At 35.6% G+C, this 27,640-nt stretch overlaps 1 pseudogene across 1 annotated transcript; it reads right to left on the reverse strand.

Annotated features, from left to right (window-relative positions):
• Positions 1 to 2,741: 2,741 nt before the first annotated feature.
• Positions 2,742 to 6,171, reverse strand: LOC149559059 (U-box domain-containing protein 1 pseudogene; annotated as a pseudogene). Its single transcript, XR_016365107.1, has one exon. The product of XR_016365107.1 is annotated as a U-box domain-containing protein 1 pseudogene (transcript).
• Positions 6,172 to 27,640: the final 21,469 nt, after the last annotated feature.

Below are 27,640 nucleotides of genomic sequence, written 5' to 3' on the forward strand. Positions count from 1 at the left end.
TTCAAAGGTTACACATTCATGGTTCCAGGATAGTCTTCAGAAGAGGAAGAAAGTTGTTCAAATGGTTCCACCTCCATTTGATATGGTCTCTAGCATTCTTCAGAAGCCTCCTAAGGCGAAAAAGGCCAAAGTGATGTCCAGGTTAGCTATTGATAAAACTTCAGGCAATTTGTGTGTGGAATTAGCCAAGCCTATAGTTGAAAAGAATGTTGATGAAGCATCTGAATCAGATTTCATCCTAGAAAACGTTGACCTTGGTCCTTCTAATGCGGAAAGAGAGTTTCAAAATTTTGAATTGATTGCCGCTCAGATGTTGCAAAGGGCGAAGAAAGAAAGAAGAGCCAAAGAGCAACTCAAAGAACAACTTCAGATGATGGTAGCTTATGTTAATTCAATCAGCAATACTTCTAATACCCAAGTCGTGGCCACCCCGCCGGTTCTAACAGGTCTTGATGGTATTTTAGATCATACTGTTGTTCAAAGAATCGACCAACAAAAGTAATATAGTATGATGATCGAGGCTTGGATAAACAGGATGATAGAAGATGCTTCAAAACTTATAACCGGAGTAAATGAGATATGTGGGAAAGCCATCACGCAGATACAGGAAATTTCTAAGGAGCTGAAAAATAGCAAAGAACATAAATCCAACTGGCAAAAAGTAGCTGATGAATTAAAGGAAATGGCCAAGCTGGATACGAGCACCCTACTCCTGAAGAAAATTATTGCTGATCCAAGCGACAACCAAATACGTATCTGGAGTAAAAGTGTTGGTTGGAAGATGGTAAACATCAACAAAGGGATCACTGAGTTCGAAAAGTTAATAACTTCTTTGGAGCAACTGAAAGCAAAAAGTACAGATGAATTAATCTCCACTATCATAGGTGGGGTGTCAGTAAGTGATCTTCAGCATATTGATTGTCAGTTTCTCCTTGATTCCTTCAGTGTTCAGATTCATTCAGAGATAGAGAATCGTGTATCAGATGCTGAAACTATGATGAAGCTTAGCCTGGTTGCAGTCACGCTGGGATATTGTAACATTTCAGCTTATCGGCAGGAGTCAGAAGAAATCCAAGATAGATATCTCACAGCCAAACTCAGGATGGAAAATGTGCTCATTCCAAACTATGAATCAATGATGCTCATCCGAGATGCTTACAGGGCTTTCCGAGATAGATCAATTGTGTCCGAATAGATAGGGCTAATAGCTAGAAGAATTAGTGATTGTATATGCAAACGTTCTTAGGAACTCTAGCTAAAGTTTTGCTTTTACGAGTTTCCTTGTATAGGTTAATTTTCTTGAGGTTAATTAACCTCACCCAAATCACATATTTGGGAGGTGGTTATTAACCTCAGAGAGGTAGTTATTAACCTCTATGTCTATATAAGGACACCTTTTGGGCTTTGTAAGGGGACTTTTTGGTTGGAACAATAAGGGAACACTATGCTGAAATTTTGATCTAGAGATAAATTTTGGAAAGTATGTACACTTTTTATCTCTGAATTGAAAAATCTATATTGCTTTCTTGGTGCAAGAAAAAGAAATGAGATGTGCTTTGGGTTTCTTATTTTAAAATCCAAATTGTTATACGTTGTGGTAGACATTCTCATGGTGCTATGCGAGTGTTTACAAATGATAATGAATATGCTTAACAACATTGGTTTCTTTCAAGCGTAGTTCTTGGACACCACCATTATCGATCTTGTTAACCACAGAGGGTTGTGAGGGCGTGTGGTGCATTCGTCTTCCATGACTCTCTCCTTGAACTTTGAAGTTTGAATTCTTTATTTGATAATCTGTTAAAAATTATATCATAGGAGGGAGCTGCCCCTCAAAACGCAGAGGAAGGTCGGATATCAAGGGTCTATCCAACTGTTGTGAACGGTTTGCCACACACTCCGTTGGGCAATTCTACTGTGACAAATCTGTTTACCAACAATAATTAAAATAACCAATTTTTAAAATGAATACCGTGTATTCTAAGATTGTTGCTGTTTGTTCCTTCTTAATATTATACGTTCATTGAATAGTCTATTTTACTCTTACTCCGTTTTCCCTTTCTCTGTTTTTTTGCCCTGCTATTTTTCCCTAACATTTTGGAGGCTTGGCGGGTATAGCCATTTTGGAGGTGAGTTTCCTGCTGTGATCAGTTTAGGAGTAAAAGAATTTTCTGTTAATCTTCTATCTTAGTGATACTTCATTTGCTTCTGTATCAATTGTGAATTAATAAATTATTGGGCAGAGAATTACTTGATTTTTCAGTATTCTTATTCTACTTCGATCCATTGTCATTGGAAACAGTGTGTCTACTTTGCAGGAATAGAGGAGGTCTGCATTACTATGTAACAAGCATTCACCAAACAGAGTTTAATCTTCAATCAGCCCTCGACTCGCCAGAGAATTTTATCTTCAAAGTAATGCTAAAAATAAATGAAACTTCTCATTAATGCATACAAAATTGAAATGAATAAAAACCAAATTCGAGATGTTACTCTTCATATTTTGTCTTCAACTATTACTTCATTCAATAGAAAAACTTTGAATACAGTGGTTGACGATGTAGTTAGGGGCAACAACAGATGACTAAATATTATAGAGTCGGACTTTTACACCTTGAATTTATACTCCATCCATATTTATTTTTTAGAATACTCCATCAATATTAATGTTTTATCATCTGCTATATCATTTTTCTGTAGTATGTATAGTTATATAGTTTCTAAGAGAATGAATGTATATCTTTAGGAGAGTGAACCAGAATATGTCTCTGACAATTCAGAACATGTAAATGAAGAACCTGAATGGCTACATCACTGAAGCAACTGGATTCTGATTCTGAGAGGTGAGAAAGTTTTGCGGAGTTTGGGAAGGTTCCCAATTGTGAAGGATTCTAAGCAGTGAATTGGCTTTCTTTCTGGCTCGAGGTGTGGCAGATGTGAGAAGACTATACAGAGCAGGTATTAATGATGGCATTCTCAACAACATATTTACAATTTCAGCTCCTCCATGACAACACAGTGCAAGTAAAATAGCAACTGAATTCTCCTTGGTTTTGGGTGAGGAATTACCTGATTTAAGAAGACTGATAAGTACAGGTATTGCAGAGCTCTCACTAAGTGCAATCAAACCCTCAGATTGTCTAGAAAGAAGAGCAAGAACAGAGATAGCTTCGTCTACAAGACTTGGGCTTTCATCTGTTAGAAGATTAACCAGCAAAGGAACTGCTCCAGCGGCTACTACCTGTAAATCATTTCCGTGAAAAGTTGAAAGGCGAAACAAAGCATTGGCTGCATCGCTTTTACCTCTTGCACTTCCGACTCGAAGAAGATCTATCAAGGCTGGAATAGCTTCGGGAGTCTCTCCTATTAATTTCTTGTATCTATCTACAGAGGAAATACTGAAGAGTGTTGCAGCTGCATTTTCCCGAGCTTCCATGCTACATCCACTTGTTATAACACGGATAATTGGCTGCAATGCACCAGCCTCCATTATTCCAGTTTTGTTGGCCTCATACAATGACAAATTTAGAAGTGCGGTTACAGCATGTTCTTGAGCTTTGGGATCCGTTGAAGAAAGCAGGGGCACAAGTAGTGGTATGACTCCTGCTTCTGCAATACAAGCCCTGTTGTCCATGCCGCATTTAGCAAGCATTCTGAGTTCATAAGCAACCTGCTTCCTCACTTCAAACGATCCTGTACAAAGCTTCTCCACAAGAAATTCTGCCGTCCTTTTTGCAGCTTCTAACGATGCCTTCGTACTTGGAATGTTCTCCAGAAAAGAACTTTTCTTGCATCTTTCAGAGTTTTCGAAGGGGACATTATGCTCCGTACAGTATTGAACAATTACGCTTCGAAGAGCATAATTTGGAGTTAGATTTGTGTGCACAAGCTTCTGCCCACTCTTTGGACATGTAGAGTGTCCTTCCTTGATCCATCTGGTAATGGATGCCAGATCATATGTTTGTCCTGTGGATACAATAACCGGCTCTCGCATTAGATCAAGTGAGATTGGACATCTGAAATCATCTGGTATGAGAGTAGGATCCTGAGAATCGAGTCCAGACAATTGTGTTTTGGTCGATGGTTGAAACTGTGAATCAGAGTCCAACCCAAACAGTACACACTTGCAGTAGCGCATGAAGCCAATCAAACTATTAATGAGAGACACATTTTCCTCTGTTCCTAATTGTTTCTGAACTTTCATCTCCTCCTCCAATAACTCCGTTTCTCTTTGACAATCCATTGCATTTTCGAGATTCAGGCCCTCCAAAATTCTCCTAATTTGATATTCATCTGGAGCTAGCTCCCTTTCAAACTCATTTAACACAGCAAAAACATCTGTGCGAAGTTGTTCCTCGGCCTGATCAACTAACAGTTTGGCTCTCTTGGCCTGATCGCGAAGCAGCTCAACTTGCTCCCTGACCTCATCTGAGATATCCAACAATCTTAAGGGAAGCATATCCAGAGCAGAGGCCATATCCTGTATCAAACCAAAATATTGATATGAAATTTCTTGCGTTTGCACACACAACCAGACACAACTCACATCGCTTCCACAGTCCTCCAGCAAATATTTAGTTCTCTGCAAGATGACATACAATTCTCTAAAACATCTCAATGCAGAAGGTGGAAGGAAAGTGCCCAAATCTCTGACTTCTTCGAAAAGTACAGACAAAACCATTACTTTTCGCACGACGCAGACTGCGTTCCTCCTCTGGCATCTTCGAGGCTTCTCGCAAGACAGAACTTGCTGAGCAAGAGCAATCAGAGCTAATGATAGAGATACGGTAGAAATGTTTCTCGCCGGCACAAGGACAGAACCTCTGGAAGCTCGTCTCTTCTTTCGAAGCAGCCATTTACTAGACGACGGAGACGGATTTTTCTCCATTAAGAACCACAATCTAACACTAATTTGCTCCAATGTAAGCAATCAAAAAATATAAATTGCTTGAATGCAAGCAAGTACAAAATACAAAAACCTACCCTCCAATTGGGCACTTGAAACCAAATTGACCCCAAACTACACAATTTCTTCCTTGATCGTACAAATTAGGAAATCTCCCAAAACAAAACTTGCCCTAGATTATATAATTTCAACTCAAGCTTTCTGTTTAAACTGAACACTGGAACAATTTAGCCCCAAATCACAATAAAAAATGACTTGAAGGCTGAAACTTATTGATATGCTTAAAATATATACTTTTTTAAAAATGCAATCCGAAAAAAAAACTATTTTGCTGTACAATTTCACTCAATATTCAAATGAACTGTACAACCATTTAAAGCTAGATTATACTCTACAAAATGTTAAAAACAAGCAAAATAAAATCAAGAGCAACAGAATTAAAAGCTTATCTCTTGATTAGGGACTCAAGTGAAGGAAAGGAAATCAAAATACGAGCCGTAACGAAAACCTCGATTGATTGTCAGTCTGCCTATGATCAGGTACTCAACGGACGAAATGAAATGAAATTATGAGCGATAGCAAAGAGCTCCATCCACCTTCAGGTCCCTTGTGTCTTTTATCAGGCACTCAACGGACAAAGGCGATCCAAATGCCAGCTCAATCGATCATCAAAAATCAAGCACGACGGAAACCGAATTGATTGATCCAGAACAGCTCGACCAACCTCTTCAGGTCCTCAACAAATCAAAGGAATCAAATATAAAAACAACTTGAACTTCAGAAATCCTTGTAATTTCACGAGGCTTTCACTAGCAAGTCTGAGCCATAGCTAAAAGCTCGATCTTTAACCCTAAGGTACAGGCGCTTAGCCAAGTAAAAGAAATCAAAGTGGGAACAATAGCGAATTGCTTGTTCTTCCACCTAGCCTGATCAGGTAATCAAACAAACAAAAGGAAATCAAAGTCTCACGAACTGCTCAACTTTCAACCCCATGGCCTCAGAAACTATTAAATAGAAGCACAGAAAATAATGTCTGCAAGAAATACTTAAATTCATCAAAAGGCATTTGAAATAGTAGCTCCAAAATTGCTTAAACGCTTGAATTCTCAGTCATCAAGTGCGACCACAACTTGTGATTCTGGATAATATTATACAAGATTCCATGGAAACTTTAGAACAGAGTTGCAGGTTTTTGGAAGAGATCCCACTTTTCCGTATCAGATGTGTCGTCTGAATCTTGGGTTACGTGCGGATGATTTTATAGTCTGCGCCCGGCTGTTTGATAAGCTTCCGGTTTCTTTCCTTAGGTTCTCGTGGCTTCAGCCGTACGTGTCGACCGGCAGGTGGCAGTCACCGACTTGTCACGAAACAACGAAAGAAGGGAAAATGTTCGGGATAGAGGAGAGATCAGTTTTACGCGTGTCACGTTCAAGATTGCTGAGCTCTTCGATTGTTGACACGTGTTGCGAATCTGTTGGCGTATTTGGTGTGTACGTCACTACGTGGTGAAGGGATATTGATAAGCCGGCTTGACTTCGCTAACATTAGAAAGGGATAGGGAAAACGAAAGAGAGAGGGAGCTCCATAATGATATTTAAGTCTGACTAGCCGTCATATTAAATGTAGGCTTGGAATCGAGAAGATATTTAATGGTTGAGTAAGTTGGAAAATATTAAGAAAAAGAAAATTCTTTTTATTTTAATTGATGGAGTATCAAACGTGGCCTAAATGGTTTTGACAAGGTAGAAAATTGAAGTCAATTTTTTTTTTTTATATTAAATATAAGAATAAAAATATATAAAGCAACCAAAGTACCACCACAAAAATCAACGAGGCCAAGCCTCACTAAGGAAGAATAGTATCAACTGTACAACATAACAAAAAGAAGAGAAGAAGGACTATCTAACTAAGAACATCATAGTAATTGACCACCCAAGCAGTCCAACCTAAGGGACCCTCCATCCAAACAATGCTTTTACGTTCTTGAATCTACATCAGCCTGAATAAATCTTCTTTTTCTAGCATTCACTTTGTTACTGATTTCTCTGTTCAGCCTAATGCAAGCTTGCTGAAAAGCTTGCAGATCATCCAGGGTTCTACGCCATTGGTATCCATGCTTCAACTCATAGTAGAAAAAACTCAGTAAGATCCCTCAGCTTACCTTGGTACCTTTCCTCATTCCTGCACTTCCAGATCTGCCAGAGAATGTTAGACGACAATATATTCCAAAATAAATTGGTATCTTTAAGAAGACCATTAATATGACCAGTGATAATATCAAGAATATTAACATCAATAGGATAAACAATGCCAAACATTCTCTATATTTCTTTATCAAAAGTACAATCTAAAAGAATATGTCTACCAGTTTCAGGAACTCTGCATAAATTACAAATATCAAAATTAGATAAATCTCTCTTAATAGGCAACTTGTCCAACATGACTAACCATATGAAGCATCTAATTTTAGGCTGAAGAGAATTCTTCCACAAGATAGCAAAGTATTTTTTCCAAACACCAGCATCATAAGAAGAGTACCAAATAGCATTAACATGATCAATAATATCTGTATTACAATCAAGGATTTTGTATATATTATTGGCCTTAAGCAGATTCGTGACAACTCCACCAGGCCAGTTACATTTAAGGTGCCTTTGAGAATCAAAATGGCATATAGTGGGAAGACCATTAACAACTTGCACAATCATGTTATAAGTTATTTTATGGGAATCAGGGATATCATATTTATTTTTAAGCTCATCCCAAGGAGTGATTTGATTCTGCTCAAAGAGATCTATGAACTATTTAATACCTTTCATAGCCCACAGTTTGGTAGAACACCCTTGGGTAAGGACCAAAGGTTTACCATTTAGGTGAAGATTCCACCAAATGGATCTTTCACCATGGAGTTGATTATTACAATGAAAATCCCTGTTAGTGATGAATTTCCTAACATGGTACCAAGCCTTCCAAATAGATTTGAAAACCGTAGAACCTTGGACCATGACAAGAAAATTACCAATAATGAGGTTGCAAAAGGGGAGACTAGTCCAAGATTTGGCTTTCTTAGGCACACCCCTCTCAATGTTGATTCTAAGCAACACTTTCCAAGGATAGTCACCCTCCATGGATTGAAAAATCCATTTGGCAGACACGGCAATACCCTGAATTCTTAAATCCTTCAGCCCAAGTCCCCCAAGGGCCTTGTCAATGTGGCACCAAGCCCACTTAACAGAATTAATTTTATTATTACCCTTTCCATCAGACCAAAGAAATTGTCTAATGGACTTTTGAATTTCAGCAATCTGATAATTGTTAAAAAAACCAGGTAGAGGAATAGTAAATGGTGTAAGAGGACAACATCTTCTAGCAAACCTGAATTCTGCTTGCCAGAGATAATGCCCTATTATGCCATTTGTTAAACTTCTTATCAATCTTCTCTTTAAACCATGACCACATGTCTTTGAGGTCAGGTTCCACCAAGAAAGGGATACCAAGATATCTAGTGATCTTATTGGGGCCTCCCCATTAAAAATTGTATTGAGCAAACCAATCTAGGGGCTGCACATCCCACCCCAAACAAACTGATTTGGTTTGAGATATTTTAGCCCCAGATATAGAACAAAAAAATCGAGTTTATATTGCAAAGCCTTAAAATTACTTTCTGAAAGCTCAAAGAACAACATGGTATCATCCGCAAATTGGCAATTAATGAGCTCTTCATCATTAGGCAAATAGATACCTCTGACATTAGGAGATAAAGAATTATCTCTGAGAATATAGTAAAGAGCATTTGAAGTAGTCACAAAAAGAGAAGGTGTCAGAGGGCACCCTTGTCTAATGGATCTCCCTGGAGAAAAAGGAGCAGAGAGAACACTGTTAACTTCAACTTGAGCAGAAGCATCGCTAAGAAGCACCTGCACAGTATTACAAAAGGAGGGAGGGAAACTGAAGGCCTCTAACATCATAAGAATAAACCTCCATTCAACCCTGTCATAAGCCTTCTCAAAATCCAAAAGAAGCATGGTCGAGTTTTGGTGTGAGCATTTAGACCACTCCATGGCTTCCCAACTAGTTATGAGATTCTCAAGAATATATCTACCCTTGATGAAACCAGTTTGGGTAGAGTTAACAAATTTAGGAAGAATATTGACTAACCTAAGAGCCATAATTTTAGCTAAAATCTTATATGACACATTAAGAAGGGTAATCGGCCTCCAATTCCTAATGAGGGTCTTATCTCTGTCCTTGGGGAGGAGCTTAATGATCCCTCTATTAACATCCTATCCCAAGGAGCCAATAAACAAATCTTCAGGGTATAAGTCATGGAGATCCTTACATATCCAACTGATATTGGATTTATAGAACTCAACAGGAAAACCATCAGGGCCTGTGGTCTTATCATTATTGAGAGCCTTGATAGCTCCCTCAATCTCCTTAATAGAGATATCTTTAGCAAGCACAGCAATATCATTTGAGTCCAACTTTTTAGGAATAAGAATTTTGTATTTATTTCTTAAAGACTCAACTTCAAAGGAGTCCTCTGGAGTAAAAAGAATCTTGTAATAATCAGCAAAAGCCTGAATAATAATCTCAGGGTCTGAAATGTCTTGATTATCAATCGAGAGTCTATCAATGGATTCTTTAATATGTTTATGTTTAAGAAGATTGAAGAAAAATTTCGAGCCCCTGTCCCCATGTTAGAGCTAGTGGGCTCTAGATCTGATCCTGGCTCCACAAATCCTAACTTCCTGATGCTTCCTAAGAGCATCTTTGGTAGCCATAACCTGGGAGAGAAGATCCATATTGGAGGAATCTCTTTGGATGTTGTTCTCCGCTATTTGCAATTCAAAAGATAATTTTTTTTCAACAAAGCTGTAATCCTTAGCCTTTTTTTGACCAATGGTTTGAAGAAAAATCCACCATGAAGAAAGGTTAGTTTTCCATCTATCAAGATGGGACAGGTGCTGAAGGTTAATTTTATTGATACCTCTAATAATCTGCACAGCGGCAAGAACATCCTCATCCATGAGGAGACTAGTGTTTAAGATGAATTTACTGCTTCTAGACTTGTGCTAAAGGGGATTACTGTTAAAATTAACCTTAGTCAAAATAGGGTGATGATTAGACAAAGTGGCGGCAATAACCCGAACAATATTTCTAGAGATGTCAAGAAGAAAAGAGAAAAAATACTTATTGGCATAAAATCTATCAAGCCTAGAATAAATCCTAGCATTGCCCTACTGAAAGTTGCACCAGGTGTGCCATAATCCATTGTTGGTTTTCATGTTACCTGCAATAAAATCAAAAGGATAGTTAGAATTTAAAAATCTATTCCAATAGATTTTTTCATTATCCTTCCAATAAAAGGGAATGCCCCCTGACTTATCATCCCGAGATTCAATCATGTTGAAATCTCCACCAAAAAGCCAAGGCATATCTGGGAGGTCTATAAGCCATTTCCAGAGCTCAATTATTTCCTTAGGGTCATTTGAAGCATAAATAGCACAGACCCCAAAGGTCTTGTCATCATACTGCAAAGTAACCCACATTGTTCTCTGATAAGGAGAACATCCATTATTAGTAATATGTTTTTCCCATTTTTACTAATAAGCAGAGCAATTCCTCCTCTACTTCTCTCATGGTTAGTGCAAAACTTAATAGCATCTTTCCAAATAAAATTGAGATTAGAATCCAAAGTGAATCCCATAGACTTAACTTCCTGCATCATAAAGACGTCTATAGAATGCAAAGAATTTAACAATCACTTGATAACAAATTTTCTATCAAGGGACTCTAAACCCCTCACATTCCAAGATAGGCAATTCATTGAGACAAAATGTTAGAGGTAGAGAACGCAATGCCCTCTTGATCAGCTAGGGCCAAAAAATTATTTGAGGACTCCCCTTGCTTAGGCACAGATGGCTTATTTTTTGACCCAGGTGGTCTTCCTCTTCGCTTGGCCGCAGGAGAGTTGATGTTAACATCGTCTTTGATTTCTGCTAGAGAATCCACATCCATGCACTACCCATTATTAGACTTTGGGGGAAAGTCAAAATTTTAATAAATAAATCAATTATTATACAAAATTAAAACTTTTACATTTATAATTATTTTTTATTTCAAATGATTAAAAAAAATTACTTTTCTATCATTGACTATAGTAACATAAAAATTATATTTTCTAAAAAAATATATAAGTCAATATTTTTTCATTCAAATATGACTTTTATAAAATGACATCATAAACAAAGTGAAATAAGATTAAATAACTAATAATACAAAGTAAATAATAGATGAACCATTAGAAATATAAGAAAATAAAAAAATGGTCAAAGTTCCTTGAAAATAGTTAGAGAGGAAAGACATGTAGATATATAGATTAAAAAGAAAATGAAATATGAGATGAAATATTGCAAGATAGTTAAAAGGATTAAAAGATATGGAGTAGATAAATACATATAGGGGAAGTGGGAAGACAAGTAAGGAAATAGTCATAAAGGGAGTTGAGACACAAAAAAATAAGAACTCTTAAAAGAAAATAGAAATATTTATGTAATTTTTGGAAATATGTAAGTGCGTTTGAGCTGGAGTAGTACTAGGATGGGTGACCTCAAGAAGTTCGGGTGCTTCACCTATGTGAGCATCACCTAGATCTAATGAGTGCTAAGTGTTCAATTCATTCTCATGAGAGATGGGTTCGGTGAGCCGTTACTCATGAAATATGGGTTAATGAGTTTGACTCAAAAATCACATAGATAAATCTGATAGCAATATCATAATTTAATTGGCAAGTTAAATTTTTGACTTAAATCATACTGAACTACTAATTTCTATGACAAAATATAAATTTATAATAAATATGCTTATTGAAAAGAATTATAATTACCACAATAACAAAACAAAAAAAGTGAATCCTCCAATATTTCATAATAAGTTTTTAAAATAAAATATTAAAATTTATCAAATGTCAATACTACAAATATTTGTATTATTGATTAAAAAGTAAAATAATTTTACTAATAATATAAAAATTGAGACAAGTTTAATTCAACCATAAAATTCTCAGTCAAAGTTCTTTAATTGTAGCACAGTCTACACAACAACATATTTGTACTTTGGTAAAAAAACATATTGCTAACAAACAATAGTATGTTAGCATTTATGCTATTTAATTGTAAGTGTTTGCAAATTATTAACACCTATTAATACAATTAGCTAACATAATTGCTAGCATACTATTGTTTGTTAGCAATATGTTTTTTACCAAGGTGCAAAAATGTTGTTGCGTAGACAGTTGCACATTGTAGAGGGCCCTAATCTAAATGCCTAAACATACTACAAAATTTGGGCTCACAATGAAATTGTCCATAAAGAGATTAGTACATCAAACCTTAGTCTTGGATCCATCTACCAAGTCACATTATATTTCTACATAGTCAAAGAAGATTAACCAAATGCAATATAAACTAACCACATTCAATAAAACTTGTTCACTATTGATGTGATAAACAATATTTTTTAAGATAAGAAATAGCGTAAGGAAACATTTTGTGTCCCTCGCATTTTGTAGCTAATCAATTATTGCATACCCCTATCATTCAAAAAATAATTTGAAATTTGCTACAACTAAAAGGTGAAAGTGTTTGTTAATGAACCTCTTCTCTATTCTGCACAATATGCATACCCTAATTAATAGAGAAAATTGTGTGTTTCTATCTTGAAGGCGTGTTTCTGATTGGTTATTTTGGTAGTTTTCTTCTTCTAGTGTTATAGACCTAAATGGAAAGTGTGTTAGATTGTGGTGACTGATACAGGAAGTATTATACACTCTCCATAATTCCTTAATGGGTTTAAGGGTTGGGTCAAGCCTCGAGCTAGGGTTTGGTAGTAGCAACCCTTAATATGGTTGTGTGGTTGTGTGCAATAGCCCATGGTTGTTAAGAGTCTGGGGGTGTAGCCCCCATAATTATTTTTGGGCCTATTTTATCAACTATTTTCCTAAAGGTAGACATGATGTAATTATTCTAACCCTAATTTTGTAAGCGACATAAATCTTGTATAAAATGGCTTAGGGTTGACGATTTTAGAAGGTATGATGTGATAATAGCTTCTTGCAGCAATATTGACCTATAAGGGATTCCAAATTGTAATAAGGTTGTAATCACTGGATAATAGAAATATTGGACTTGTTGTTTGGTGGATATAGCCCAAGGATTGGGTGAACCACGTTAAATCTTTGTGTCTTGTGATCTCTTATGTGTGCATTATTATTTTTCTGATACTATATATATTTGCATGTAATTGTTATTTTTGTCTCTCTAAATCCTAACAAGTGGTATTAGAGCAAGGTCATTTTCAATTATCATCTATAGGAATGTCTCACAGATGAGTGGGAGTCTCATGGTTGAGTGGGAGGGATGAAAAATGAGGGTAAGTTGAAGGTTGAGAAGTTCAATGGTCATAACATTCAGTTGTAGAAAATGAATATGGAGAACTATCTTTATCAAAAGGATTTATGGTGGCCATTGGAAGGAAAAACTAAGAAACCAACAGCTATGGTAGATGAGGACTAGAATATTTTGGATAGAAAGGCGCTTGGACGCATTCTATTATGTTTGGCACAATTAGTGGCATTTGATATTATGAAAGCAAAGATGACAGAAGAGTTGATGCAAACCCTAGCGAAGCTGTATGAAAAGCCCTCCGCTTCAAATAAACTATTTCTCATGAAGCATTTATTTAATATGAAGATGGAAGAAGGTGGATCTCTTGCAAATCATTTAAATGAGTTTAATATGCTCACCAATCAATTATCTTCTGTAAATGTTAATTTTGATGAATAATTTAGGGCTCTCTTGATTTTTGTGTTCTTTTCTTGAAAGTTGGAATGGCTTGGTAATGGTTGTGAGTAATTCTATTTTACAATCTAATGCCCTAAAATTTGATGATGTGATTGGTGTTATTATAAGTGATAAAACTTGTAAGAAAATCTCAGGAGGATCTACATCAAGAAGTGTTTTGAATGCACTAAGCAGAGGTATAATGAATGAAATAGGAAAAAATTATGGAAATTGTGGGAAATCAAGAAAAAAATCAAAGGGGAAGAGGTCTTAATCAAGAGGACTAAGAGATTGATGGTACTATGGGAAACTAGGACATCAAAAGAAATATTGTTAGACTCAAAATAACAATGAAGAAGACAAACAAGAAGGGAATAAGGAGGCAAATGTGGTAAGTAATAAATCTAAAGATGATATGCTTTGCTTCTTTATTTAAAAAATGTTGATGATTCATGGGTTTTAGATTCAGGGGCTTCATTCAATGCTACTCCCCATAAAGTTTATTTTCTTGATTATGTCCAAGGGGATTTTGGGCTTGTTTATTTGGAAGATAATAAACCCTATCAAATTGTTGGAAAGGGAAAAATTAAGATTAATTTCTGAATGGAAATCATTGGATACTACAAGAGATAAGACATGTTCCAAGGATGAGTAGGAATTTAAATTTAGCGGTGCAACTGGTTGATGAGGGTTGCACAGTTACTTTTGATGAAAAAGATTGGAAGGTTTCAAAAGGTTCCCTTGTAGTAGAAAAAGGTGTGAAAGTAGACACCTTATATCTTTGTACATGTCATAATGTTCCTTCTACTTTAATTATTTCAGAGAGAAATGAATGTTCAGAAATAATTGTTGCACTTGAGGAGGGAGAATAAATAGATGTTGTAGATTCTAATACAATACTATAACATAATAGACTAGGTCTCAAATGTGTCAATATGGATTTCTGTAGAAGTTATGCGTATGGAAAAAAAAAAAAAAAGAGTTAGTTTTGTGAAGAGTAGGAAGGAAAAGAAAAATGAGAAATTAGAGCTTGTGCATACAAATGTATAGAGACCAACTCAAGTATCTTCCCTTAGAGGATCTCATTATTATGTTACATTTATTGATTATACAACTAGAAAATTATGAGTTTATTTCCTTAGCTAGAAATTTGATGTATTTATAACTTTTAAGAAAATGGAAATGCTTGGTTGAAAATGAGACTGGAAAAAGATTAATATATCTCAGATTTGATAATGGTGGTCAGTATTTCAAAAATGAATTTAAAGATTATTGTTCCACTAATGGTATTTATAGGAAAAAAATCGTTCCAAGGACTCCACAAGAAAATGGAGTGGTTGAACGCATGAATAGGAACATAATGGAGTGTGGAAGGAGCATAAGGTTGCATGTTATCCTACCCTCAAACATGTGTGTAGAGGTTGTCAATATTGTTGTATATTTAATTAATAGAGGTCCCTCTACTCCTTTGAGTTGTGGTTTTTCAAAGGAAGCATGGAATGGTAAGAATGTGAGTTATTCTTTTCTCAAAACCTTCAGTTGTGAAGCATTTGCACATATAGATTTTAAAAAATAGAACCAAGATGGAAGATAAATCAAATAAATGTGTATTTTTTTATATGACATTGATGAATTTGGTTATAGACTTTGGGATTTTGAAAATCATAAATTGTAAGAAGTAGGTATGTCATATTCAATGAGAAAGTGTTGTACAAAGATTTGTTGCAACAACATGAGAACAAATAAAATGATTATTTATTGTTGGATGATACTCAAAAGGATGATGTTCTAGTAGTTCCTCATGCTCCAAAACAACCATAACAACAAATACCACACACCCTAGTGAAAGTTAGATGGTCAACAAGGCTAAGTAGACCTCTAGAAAGATTTTCTCCCTCTTTGTATTCTATTTTATTAACAGATGTTGGTGACCCTAATTGTTGTGATGCAATTGTGCAGGTGGATACAAAAATTTAGTGGGAATCTGCAATGACAAAAGAAATGGACTCTTTGCTAAAAAATCAAACTTGAGATTTATGTAAGTTGCCTACAGGTAAAGGGCTTTATAGAATAAATGGGTTTATAGGTTGAAAAAAGAGGACAGAGGTAAGAAAAGATTTAAAGCCAAGTTAGTTGTAAAAGGATTTGCACAAAAAAATGGCATTGATTCTGATGAGATGTTTTCTATTGTTGTTAAAATAACTTCTATTCACATTATTTTAAGTATTATGGCTACTGAAGATTTTCATTTGGAGTAGCCTAATGTTAAGAAAAAAAAAATTCATGGTGATTTGGATGAAGAGATATACATGGCACAACTATAGGGATTTGAGGTCAAAGGTAGGGAAAATTTAGTGTGGAGATTGAAGAAAAGTTTATATGGCTTGAAACAAGCATTGTTGTGATGTAGAGCCTAATTGGACTTAGAGGTTTATTTGGTGTAGTTTCTCCCCAGATTATTTCTATAGGGGTTTGGGAGCAGTGCCCTAGGTGCGCTCCCTATCATGGTACATGGTGGGGTCAAGGGGCAACACCCCCGCAGGGTTTTTTGAGGGCAGCACCCCCAAAGCCAAAAATGACCTTATATTATAAAATGCATTGACTGTTATTTTCTATTGGATGACTTATTCTAGCCCTAATTTTGTAAGCGGCCAAAGCTTGTATAAAAGGCTTAGGGTTAGGAATTTCATAATGTATAGTGATATTGTAGCTTCTTGCGGTCCAATATTGAGATGTAAGGGATTGTGGATTGTAATTACTAGATAATAATAATATTGGACTTGTTATTAGTGGGCATAGCCTAGCAATTGGGTGAACCACGTTAAATTTGTGTCTTGTGTTCTCTTTTGTGCCATCTATTATTTTTTGATATTGGTTATATTTTCATATAATTGTTATTTATGTTAGTGGTTAATCCTAATAAGCACCTCAACAATGGTATCTTAAATTTGACATTTTTATGAATGAGTATGGTTATACTCCATGTCATTTAAACCATTATATTTATTTTAAGAGGTTAGATGATGAAAGCTAGATTTTTTTTATGTTTATATGTCGATGATATGCTGGTAGTTGGGTCTAACATGGATCACATTAAGGGGTTAAAACAAGAGTTAGAACACTCGTTTACTATAAAGGATTTGGAGCCAACAAAACAAATCTTTGGTATGAAAGTTTGTAGAGATAAGAAGAAAAAGAAATTGTCATTATCTCATGTTAATTATATTAAGAAGGTGATACAATGTTTCTCTATGGAGAATCCCAAAGCTATCAGTGCACCTTTTCTTGGTTGTTTAAAATTGACTAAGGAGATGTGTCCAAAGACACAAGAAGAGGAGGATAACATGTCCAATGTAACTTATGCTTCAGCTATGGGAAGTTTAATGTATACCATGGTATGTGTTAGACAAGATATTGCACATGCAACAGAAGTTGTTAGCAGGCATATAAGTCATCTTGGAATTGACCATTGGAATACAGTCAAATGGATTCTCAAATATTTGAGAGGAACATCAAGTAAAGGTTTACATTTTGGGAGCTCTACTATTGATTTACAAGGCTCTTTTGACTTATATGTATCAAGGGATCTTGATACCAGGAAGAGTACTATAGGTTATGTATTTACTATTGGTGGGACAATAGTGAGTCAAGTTTCTCAGTTATAGAAGGTGAATGATTTATCCATTATAAAGGAAGAATATGTTTCTGCTACAGAGGAAACCAAGGAGATGACATGGTTTCAATTCTTCATGGAAGAATTTAGACATCCATAAAAGGATAATTATCTATATATAGATAGTCAAAGTGCTATTCATCTCTTTCAAGAATTTTGCTTCACATTCAAAGAAAAAACACATACAATTGTGGTACCATTCTATTCGGCCAGTTTTGGATGATGGACGATTAAAGCTGGGCAATATAGATGCATATGATAATACAACATATATGTTTACAAAGTTAGTGACAAAGGAAAAGCTAAAATCTTCATCTTTGGTTGGTCTTCTAGATTGAATAAAATAAAGGAACAACTGAGTTCAAGGTGGTTCGATCTAGCAAGAGTATCGTGGAGTAGTGTTATTGCTACAGGATCAGTCCCCAAGTGGGAGATTATTGTCTAGTGTGGAGCTTCATCAGTCCCCAAGTAGAAGACTATTAGTTTATGGTGACTAGTCAGGGAAGTACTACACACTCCATAATTCCTTGGTAAGGTTTGGGATTGAGTTAGGCCTCAAGTAGGGGTTTGGGGGCAGCAACCCCCAAAATATTTTTAGTCCTATTTTATATACTATTTTCCCATAAGTTGACATGTCATTATTCTAATCCTAATTTTGTAAGCAGAAAAAATCTTGTATAAAATGGCGTAGGGTTAGGTATTTCAGAAGGTATGATACGATAATGGCTTCTTGCAGTGGCATTGAGTTGTAAGAGATTACAGATTGTAATCAGGTTGTAGTCACTTGATAATAAAAATATTGGACTTGTTGTTTGGTGGACATAGCCCAGGGATTAGGTGAACCACATTAAATCTATGTCTTGTGTTCTCTTCTATGTGTATTTTTTTTTTCTAATATTAGATATATTTGTATGTAATTGTTATTTCTATCTCTTTAAATTGTAACAAAGTGAAGTTTTTTGTTTTCATCTTGGAGGCAAAGGTTTAACTAAAGAGGAAAAAGAATTCTAATCTAGGTGGGGGAACAAACTAAGTAGAGACATGATGGAGTAATTAATTGTACAGGTTCAAGGCTTCCAAACTATGGGTTTAATGAATTTAGTGTAAAGTCTTATATTTATAGAGTATTATAAATCTTAATAATCTAAAATAACCTTTCTTCCATTTTTTAAATCCTGAAAGGGAATAAACACAATTTCCTTTACTCTTTTCCTCCTCTATGAGTATTTGAGTGTGTGTGTGTGTGTGTGTGTGTGTGTGTGTGTGTGAGAGAGAGAGAGAGAGAGACTTAACTTCAGATGCACATAAATACTGTGGAGTATCCCTTGGAAAATATTAGTCAAATGTAGGTCTTCTATGTACAACCATATTAGTGAAGCACTTACATGAATGACCAAGTTCTAAATCCAAATAAGCTATGTTCAAGAAAAATCTCTAAAAAATGCATATTCAAGAAAAATTGTATGTGGAAATGCACAAAGTGTAGTTTGGTCTCTAAAAATCATCTTCTTATTTACTCTTCATATAAATTTAATAACTAGTATATCTAGATAAATGATTGTATTTCTAATAACTTTTTAGTATTTACTCTTCTAAATGGAATTGTCAACTATTCTACTAGAATTTATAATTGTAAATTTTTGAAGTTGATTAAAGATCAACCCCATAGCTCCCAAGAATCACTTGCATGCAAATGTCTATTACAGAAAAAGAGGAGAAAAATTGAGGTTGGGATTCCCAGATTCACAAATGAGACATTCTTGATGAGAAAAAAGAGAAATTTTAATTAATCAAAAGTGAATGAATCTATGTAAGATTAAAAGAGAGATCATCCTTATAAAGGAGATCCAAACCCCTAAAGGTCTAACCTAGGTTGCATAATAATAATTCATAAAATGATTAATTATTATATATCTCAAGTTTAGCTTAAGTAAAATAGAGTTGATTAAAAAATATCTAATTACTCTAACACCCCCCTCTTAAGATAAACTTAGGAAGTAGCTAAAAACATAGAAACTACCATTGAAAGTAGACTTAGGTCTTGACAACAAGGCCTAATGAGGTACCCAAGCACAACCAAGTCTCTATAAAGAGGAGAAATATAGAAAACCATATGGGAAAAACCCTACTCCAAGAAGAGATGGAAAGAATGTTGAAAAACTAGTGAAGGACTACAGAAGCCTCTCACTAGGGAATGTCCTAGAAGATAGGAATACAAGGATGATCATGTAGAACACCACTTAAGCATGTAGAAGATGCAAAGCTCTATCAAAAGTAACTGTTGATATGAAGAACCTCCATTGAAATAGAACCTAACCAAGTAGAGAAGATTGTAATTTGCATGAGTACTCTCAAAATACACTATTCGAATTAGGAGGCACATAAAGGCAAATAAGTGAACTCAAAGATACCAATGGCATAAAATACCAAATTCTAAAGAGTTAATCGATTGAACATGGAAGGTCGTAACTAAAGTATGAATGAAAATAATAGTGTTTATATGGTAAATGATCCATCTCATCAAAATGCATAGGTACCTAGCCACTGCATCCACATAGTACATAGGAACAAATACTAAATACCTATCTCAGTCCATCAAACCAACTAAGCATAAGAACCAACAAAAGAAACCCTCCTAATGTAGACAGGGGTGAGGTGGAAGGAAACTAGACAAGTGAGCCAAAAGAACTGCATGTCAAGGAACCATGACCAAGATGCACAAAAGAATACATATGTGTGTATTGAGGTGATCAATCACAGATGTGTCATGAGGCTAATTTCATAGAAGGGAAACTCATTGGACAATAGAAGATGACAAACAAAGGCAAAACATCAACCCCCTATAAAAATCTAATTAGAGTAGTGCATGTACAATAAGGAACAAGATATGGTGAATCCCAAGATTACAATGCTATGTATGAGTGTCCTTAGATGGAAATTCTCAAATTAGAAGACAAAAAAGGGAAAATAACTGAAATGAAAATATAGATGAAATATGACACTATCTCAATGTGTTTGAAAGAATGCACATAATAGATGTCTAAAAAGACTAGAAGATACATAAGGCTAATACAACAGATAGTATAAGCCATGATGAATCATCTAAATTAATGAAATTGACCCCCAAACCTGAAACAACCAAGCTATCCACCAAAATGCAAAAATAGAAAAAATTGAATATAATTTGCCTAGAGAAGAATCTAGAAAAACAATCAACATCATTGGAAAAATCTTTGAAAGACCTTTCCAACGATATAAAGAATTATGAAATTGGACATCAAATGCTCAAGATATATCTCATGAAATGAAAATTTGAACTACTAAATTTAACAGAAAAAACCATAAAAAGGCATCAAAATGGAAAACTACCTATGTCAATATGACAAGTTCGAAACTACCTTTTCGGCAATATCTTGTTTGCCAAAAACAAATTCCAGATGACCAAGTTATGGAAACTAAACCATATATAGGTCCAAACTAAGCCATAAGGGCTTGCAAGGTATGCTAACATGGCACTAACATCAATGAATAATGAGCCCAAATTTGATAGTCAAATGGATGTCGAGGACAAAATATATCAGAAAAATGACCAGTTCAACAAAAAAATTCTAGTTGCTAGGAAAGTAGTCCTCTGCCAGGAAAAATTGGTGGCAAAATGTGCATGAGGAAAAAAAATCACAACCCACCAGAGTATAGGCCAAAAATCCACCTAAGAAAGATACCCATCAAAGGTTGAAAAACATACATCATATATATCCAAACACCCTTCAAAGGTTTGAAAAATGCCTTTAAAGGAGGAAAAATTGTCCACATAACTCGAAAACCACATTTGATATACCAAAAACCACCCAAGAAAAGTCCTTACTTGTGTAGGTATATGTAGAGGGAACCATAGCTAGATGCCACATGGTGCTTTTCATGAGCCAAATTGATGTTAAAAATAAGGTGGTGATTTGGGGTAGTTGCATTGGCAAGGCGTGTGAGTATGAATGCATCATGATGTTGACTACACAGGCGCATAGAGAAGGATCCAAAGACGATGTGAACCTAAAAAAATATGTGCACATGATTAGAAGCATAAAATTTGTCATTAACATGCAAATGATGGGCCATGGTGGCCATAAGAAAAAGTGTAGCACTAAGAAAGAAAATCACATGCTCGGTCATCCAGAAAACTAACAAAATAGAACTAGAGCCAAGAACAGAGGTAAGGGTGGACATATCTCAAAGTATGCACAAGTGTAGAGGGAGATCAATGGCGTAGGAGACTACAAAGCTACTTTGGGTGAAATGAGCTGATGGATCCCACACAAGAAATAAGGTACAGACACCTATGCACCTCCAAACAAAATCATCTCCCTAATTCACACGATTTCTAAAACTAGGTGGGAAGAAGTCCCAAGGCTAGGAGAGCTAAAATTCCATGCATGTGCTTTTGAAAATTGTCCTATTAATATAGATATGACCCATAGTCCATGTGAGCAAATCACACCTACCCAAAAAATGCAAATACCAAGGGTTGTACTGCATGGGTAAGGGTCACCATGGGGCCCAAGGCCCATCGATGGTAGGTCCCAAGAGCATACCTTGTAAAAGTGCAAGCTAGAGAATGGAAAACCATGCCCAATGGTGTACAAGAATGCCTAATTCAAAACAGTGCCCTACCAAAAAATAATTCATGCAACTTTGATAATATGTTTTGTGACAAACACCTCCCCACAAAAAAAAATCATATATTTTTATAAAAATATAAAATCATCATTAATTACTTCGATTCATGTGCCTAGGCCATGCAACTTGGGGGCAAATAAATTTGGCCTCAAATTTAAACTATTCAAATCGAACAAATTTTATATAGAAATGGGGGTTTTCAAATGCCCTAAGCTCAATGGTGATGTTTGTTTGGGCTCAAAGTGACCCCCTAGATCCAATACAAAAATATCTAAAAGTTCATATCTTAAAACAAGCACCAGAACTCTCAAGAATAGAACTGGGGCATGAAGATCTAGAGCTCTAATACCATGTTGAAGTTGATTAAAGATCAACCCCATAGCTCCCAAGAATCACCTAAATGCAAACACCTATTACAGAAAGAGAGGAACAAAAGCTATAGAGGCTAGAATTCCCAGAACCACATATGAGACATTCTTGATGAGAAAAAAGAGAAATAGTTATAAATGAAAAGTAAATGAATCTATGTAATATTACAAAGAGAGATCATCCTTATAAAGGAGATCCAAAACCCTAAAAGGTCTAACCTAGCTTTCATTATAATAATTAATAAAAGGAATAATTATTATATGCCTAAAGTTTAGCTTAAGTAAACAAAGATAATTAGGAAATATCTAATTACTCTAACATAAATTTTGTATTGAACTCATAAGTTAGGATTCACCTTTTGGTAGAATCCAAATAAAATTGTGCACTAAGACACTGTATTGACAACAAAGACCAAAATATAACTAAGATTAAGCGTCAATTAATCTACCTTTAACTCCAAGGAATATAAAAGCTTTTCCCTCAAAAGTGTCTTGAAATAACAAATTCTCGTAGACTTACACACTTATAAGAACACTTTAAGATTACAAATCATGCTTCCACAAGAATGTCATGCTAGAAAGAAAAAAATTCATCTAGTAAGAGATATTGTAAGAATTGTGATTTGTGCTCATCGATAGCTAGTATTCTCCAATGTAACTTATCCAGGTAAGGTAGTGTTAATCCAACATAGCTTACAATACTCTAGAACATATAATGTTATTAATATTTTATCTATCATAACTTATAGTAGACAAGAACCAAAAAGATATACTTCTAAATGGTACTATATTCAAATTTCAAGTCAAGTTCAACAATACTTTTGTTACAAATATTTGAAAAAAAAAAAAAATCAATGTTTAACGCGATTTTCATAATCTTGTACAAAACAAGCGAGTGACGAGAATGCAAAGTTTAACTGATTTCTTGCGGCAATAGATTTTGAAGATTTTATTACATTTTCTCGACATAAATAGATAGTATAGTTTACTTACTCTTATAATGTTATTACACGAAAGAAGAGAGCTAAGTCAAGTGACTTCATGTGTCATTTATTACAATGAGTTTAAAAGACAAATATTAATTGGTGTAAGATGCCAATAAACTGAAGAGGATATTTATATTTGCATTGTGGATATGACATGGGTAATTCAACCCATCTTTTCATATTCTCAATGTATAACATGCCTAAACATGGATTGATTTAAAATTACACTATAAAGAGGCCTCTAGCCCCTTTTATGTTATTGTCTTGTGCTCGGGTGGAAATTTAAATCTTTCTTGCTTGGATAGAACTTTACAACTTTCTTACTTATGTGAGAAGAGGTCCAACAAAAATGGAACTTGCTAAAACAATCAAGTTAGCTAATAATATGTATATTGTACGTGCTCTCTACAATGTAAACATTATTAAAATAAAGGTGTTTGAAACAACACTTTCTCCTTCATCATAGTTCTCATATACATATTGTATCCATTTAATAGACTTGTATATCTCGCTACATGACCAATAAAATGAAGCAACACAGAAATTTACAACTCATGCTTTCCACTCACAATGTTAAAAGCATATAAGACGAAAATAAAAAAAGAGAAATTATTGAAGATTCTTTTAGAACATAATCTAGAAAAAAGTGTGATCCAAGAGCATTTTGGGTTTGGTCGGTGGCTACTTTGGAGTTCATGGGAGGAGGCTCTGTAGTTGCTTTGGATGGTTCTTGGACTAGTACTCGATCGAAGGAGTGGTGCTTAGTCTCTATTGGGTACAATTTATGCCTGGGAGCTCAGCATACACTGTGTTGCTCGGCATGGTCTATGGAACTCAGCATGGTCTGGGAACTCGACATGGTCTGTGGAACTCAGAATGTTCTAGGAACTCGGCATGGTCTTTGGAACTCTGCATGGTCTCTAGAACTCAACATGGTCTCTAGAGCTCGACAATGCTTGATAATTTACCAGTGCTCAGCTTGGTTTTGCTAATACTCATTTTGGTCTCTATTTGGTGTCAAGTTGTCTATGAGCCAAATTTTGGCATTTAATTTGTGTATGGGTATTTAAGTTAGTGTTGTAGCTGACTTGTGGCTCAACCTATATTTAATGTAAGGGATCTAATTTAGTTTGTAATGAATTGGGCCGACTTGTGGCTTAGTTGGGTATAAGTAAGGGGTCTTATAGAGTCTTTTGGTATGAGGATGAGGAGGATGATTCATTCTAGCTTGGAGAAGGGGATGAAGTGCAGATGCAAATTTTGAAGAGCTAGGGCTATGACTTAGGAACCAGAGGATTTCTTGGTGGACCCAAGGGTACAAGTGTGAATTCTTCTTGGTGTTCTTATCCAATTGTGGATCTAGACTAGCTAGAATTGGCATGTGGTAATTGGATCTTGCGGGATCTTGCAGAACTGGTATTGTAATTATTGTTTATATTTTGTCCTAACCCAAAAGGCCTTACAATTGGCATATTGCATGTAATTAGTTATATCTATGAATAAAGAGCTATGATTTGGTATCAAATCTTGCATTATTGTCATTTTTTTGTTGTATTTTTGCTATGTGTTGGTTTGTTGGATTCTGGATCACCTCATTTTGGGGTACATCTGGATTTGCACTACGTCAAATGGTATTAGAGAAAAGGTTGTTCTTGAATGTGTGGATATATTACCAAAGGTGAGGTAGTTTACACTAGGATTTGGGTTGAGAGAAGTTGATATGTGAAGATCTTGATCTGGTGGTGGATTTTTCTTTCTGGAATCCTAGATCTCTTGGTTGTGAGGAAGAAAATCATGGTTCTAACTTGCAGATGGATCGATGGATGCAAAGATGGAAGATTGATCTTATTGAGGCATGATCACAAAGAGTTTGTGTATTACGGATTCATGTTCCTAGACTTTTGATGTGGGTCTTGATTGTTCATTCAAGGTGGTAGGTTGTGATCTAACTTGAAAACAATTTGGGTTTGTCACAAGGAGCGTGGGAAGGATTTGTTGCAGAGGGTTTGTGAAGATCTTGGGAGATGGCTCTAAGAAGATTGGACCCTGGGATGATTGTGAATCTCCATGATGCAGTAGAGAGGAGGTTTTCTAAGATGTTTGTTCGGTTTGAAGTTAGCTTGGATGATCAAGTTAAGGGCAAGGTGAGGAAGGCATTATGTGGATGTTTGTGGAGTTGGAGTCTGCCAATCTGGAAGAGAGTCACCTGGTTGATTAGAAGACTTGTTAGAGAGAAGATAACATAACAAGGTTGAGGTGGAAGAGTTTGGTTTTGTTGATGAATTTGTGGAGTCTGATACAGAACCTGCAAAGCAACTTGAGGTTTATGCTGAGGATATTCCTAACTTTTTTGATGCTAGGATAGAGATTTGTTTTCATGATCAGCTGGTTGAGTCTAACATGGAAATTGCAGAGCACTTGGTCATGGATAATCAAGTTGCTATTGGTGATGAGTTATGCATTATAAAGCATCTTGTTGTGAGCAATGAGATTGTTGGTGTTGTGAGTTTGGTGTGTGTTGATGGAGATTTATATATTGTTGTTGATGTTGAGTTTGTTTTTTCTAGTGTGAATTCACTAGTTACTGTCGTGGATGTGGATTTGTTGATTAAGCATTATGTTCAGTTTGTTCCTAGGAGTGAACATGCTAATTGGGTGGTTGAGATTTTGGTGTTTGACAAAATGATGCAAATGTGGATGATTTGCATGTTAGTTTTCTTGTCCTTGTTGGAGTGGAAGCCTTTGATGAAGATGAAGATGGTTGTTAATCTTTCTTTGGGCATCAAAGTGTGGGACACACTTTTCTATTTACCTGGGGAGTCTGATGCAAGAGCATTTTGGGTTTGCTCGGTGGCTATTTTAGAGTTCATGGGAGGAGGCTCAGTCATTTCTTTGGATGGTTCTTGGACCAGTACTCGATCAAAGAAGGAGTGGTGTTCGGTCTCTATTGGGTATAGTTTATGCCTAGGAGCTTGGTATACTATAGGAGTTCAGCATACACTATAGTGCTTGACATGGTTTGTGGAACTTGGCATGGTCTAGGAACTCGACATGGTATGTGGTACTCGGTATGGTTTGGTAACTAGGCATGGTCTCTAGAACTCGACATGGAATCTGGAGCTTTACAATGCTTGGGAATTTACTGGTGCTCAGCTTGGTTTTGCTAATACTCGGATTGGTCTTTGTTGGTGTTGAGTTGTCTGTGAGCCAACTTTTGGCATTTAATTTGTGTATGGGTATTTAAGTTAGTGTTGTAGTTGACTTGTGGCTTGACCTATATTTAATGTAAGGGATTTGATTTAGTTTGCAATGAAGTGGGCCAACTTGTGGCTTAGTTGGGTATAAGTAAGGGATCTTGAAGAGTCTTTTGGTATGAGGATGAGGAGGATGATTCATTCCAGCTTGGAGAAGGGGATGAAGTGTAGAAGTGAATTTTGAAGAGCTAGGGTTGCGGCTTAGGAACCAAAAGATTAATTGGTGGACCTAAGGGTACAAGTGTGAATTCTTCTTGGTGTTCTTATCCAGTTGTGGATTTGGACTAGCTAGAATTGGCATGTGGTAACTGGATCTTGCAAGATCTTGTAGAATTCGTATTGTAATTGTTGTTTGTATCTGGCCCTAACCCATAAGGCCTTACAACCGGACCTATTGTATGTTATAAATTATATCTATGAATAAAGAGTTCTAATTTGGTATTAGATCTTGCATTATTGTTGTTTATTGTTGTATTTTCCTTGTGTGTTGGTTTGTTGGATTCTAGATCACCTCATTTTGGGGTACATCCAAATTTGCAGTGCGTCAAAGTGTCTTAGACATTAGCAACATTATGTACTTAGAGGAGTCTTAAAACACAAATCGTGACCATCTATGTGATCAACATCTAGTATAATGAACTAGGCTCCCAATGATACATTGTCTTTAACATATTTTTGCAATATTGGCTTACACACATCATAAAGTATATTGTCTTAATTAAGAAACCATTGAATGACTATCAATATTTGTTTTCCTAAGTTTGATTGCTTAAATATTTTTTCTTCACTTGTAACAATGGTAGAAAATTGAATGAGAAATTTGAAGCAGATAGAAGCGCCGAAAGCTACTGTTGTTGATGAAGTTATACTAGCTGCCAATCATTAGCTTGAGGTAAATTATAGGTGTTTTTTCTCATAAGTAAATGAACATACAATTCA

Source organism: Cupressus sempervirens, chromosome 5 (genome assembly GCF_028749045.1).
Source record: "Cupressus sempervirens isolate cs-2001-9-10 chromosome 5, ASM2874904v1, whole genome shotgun sequence".
NCBI lineage: Eukaryota > Viridiplantae > Streptophyta > Pinopsida > Cupressales > Cupressaceae > Cupressus > Cupressus sempervirens.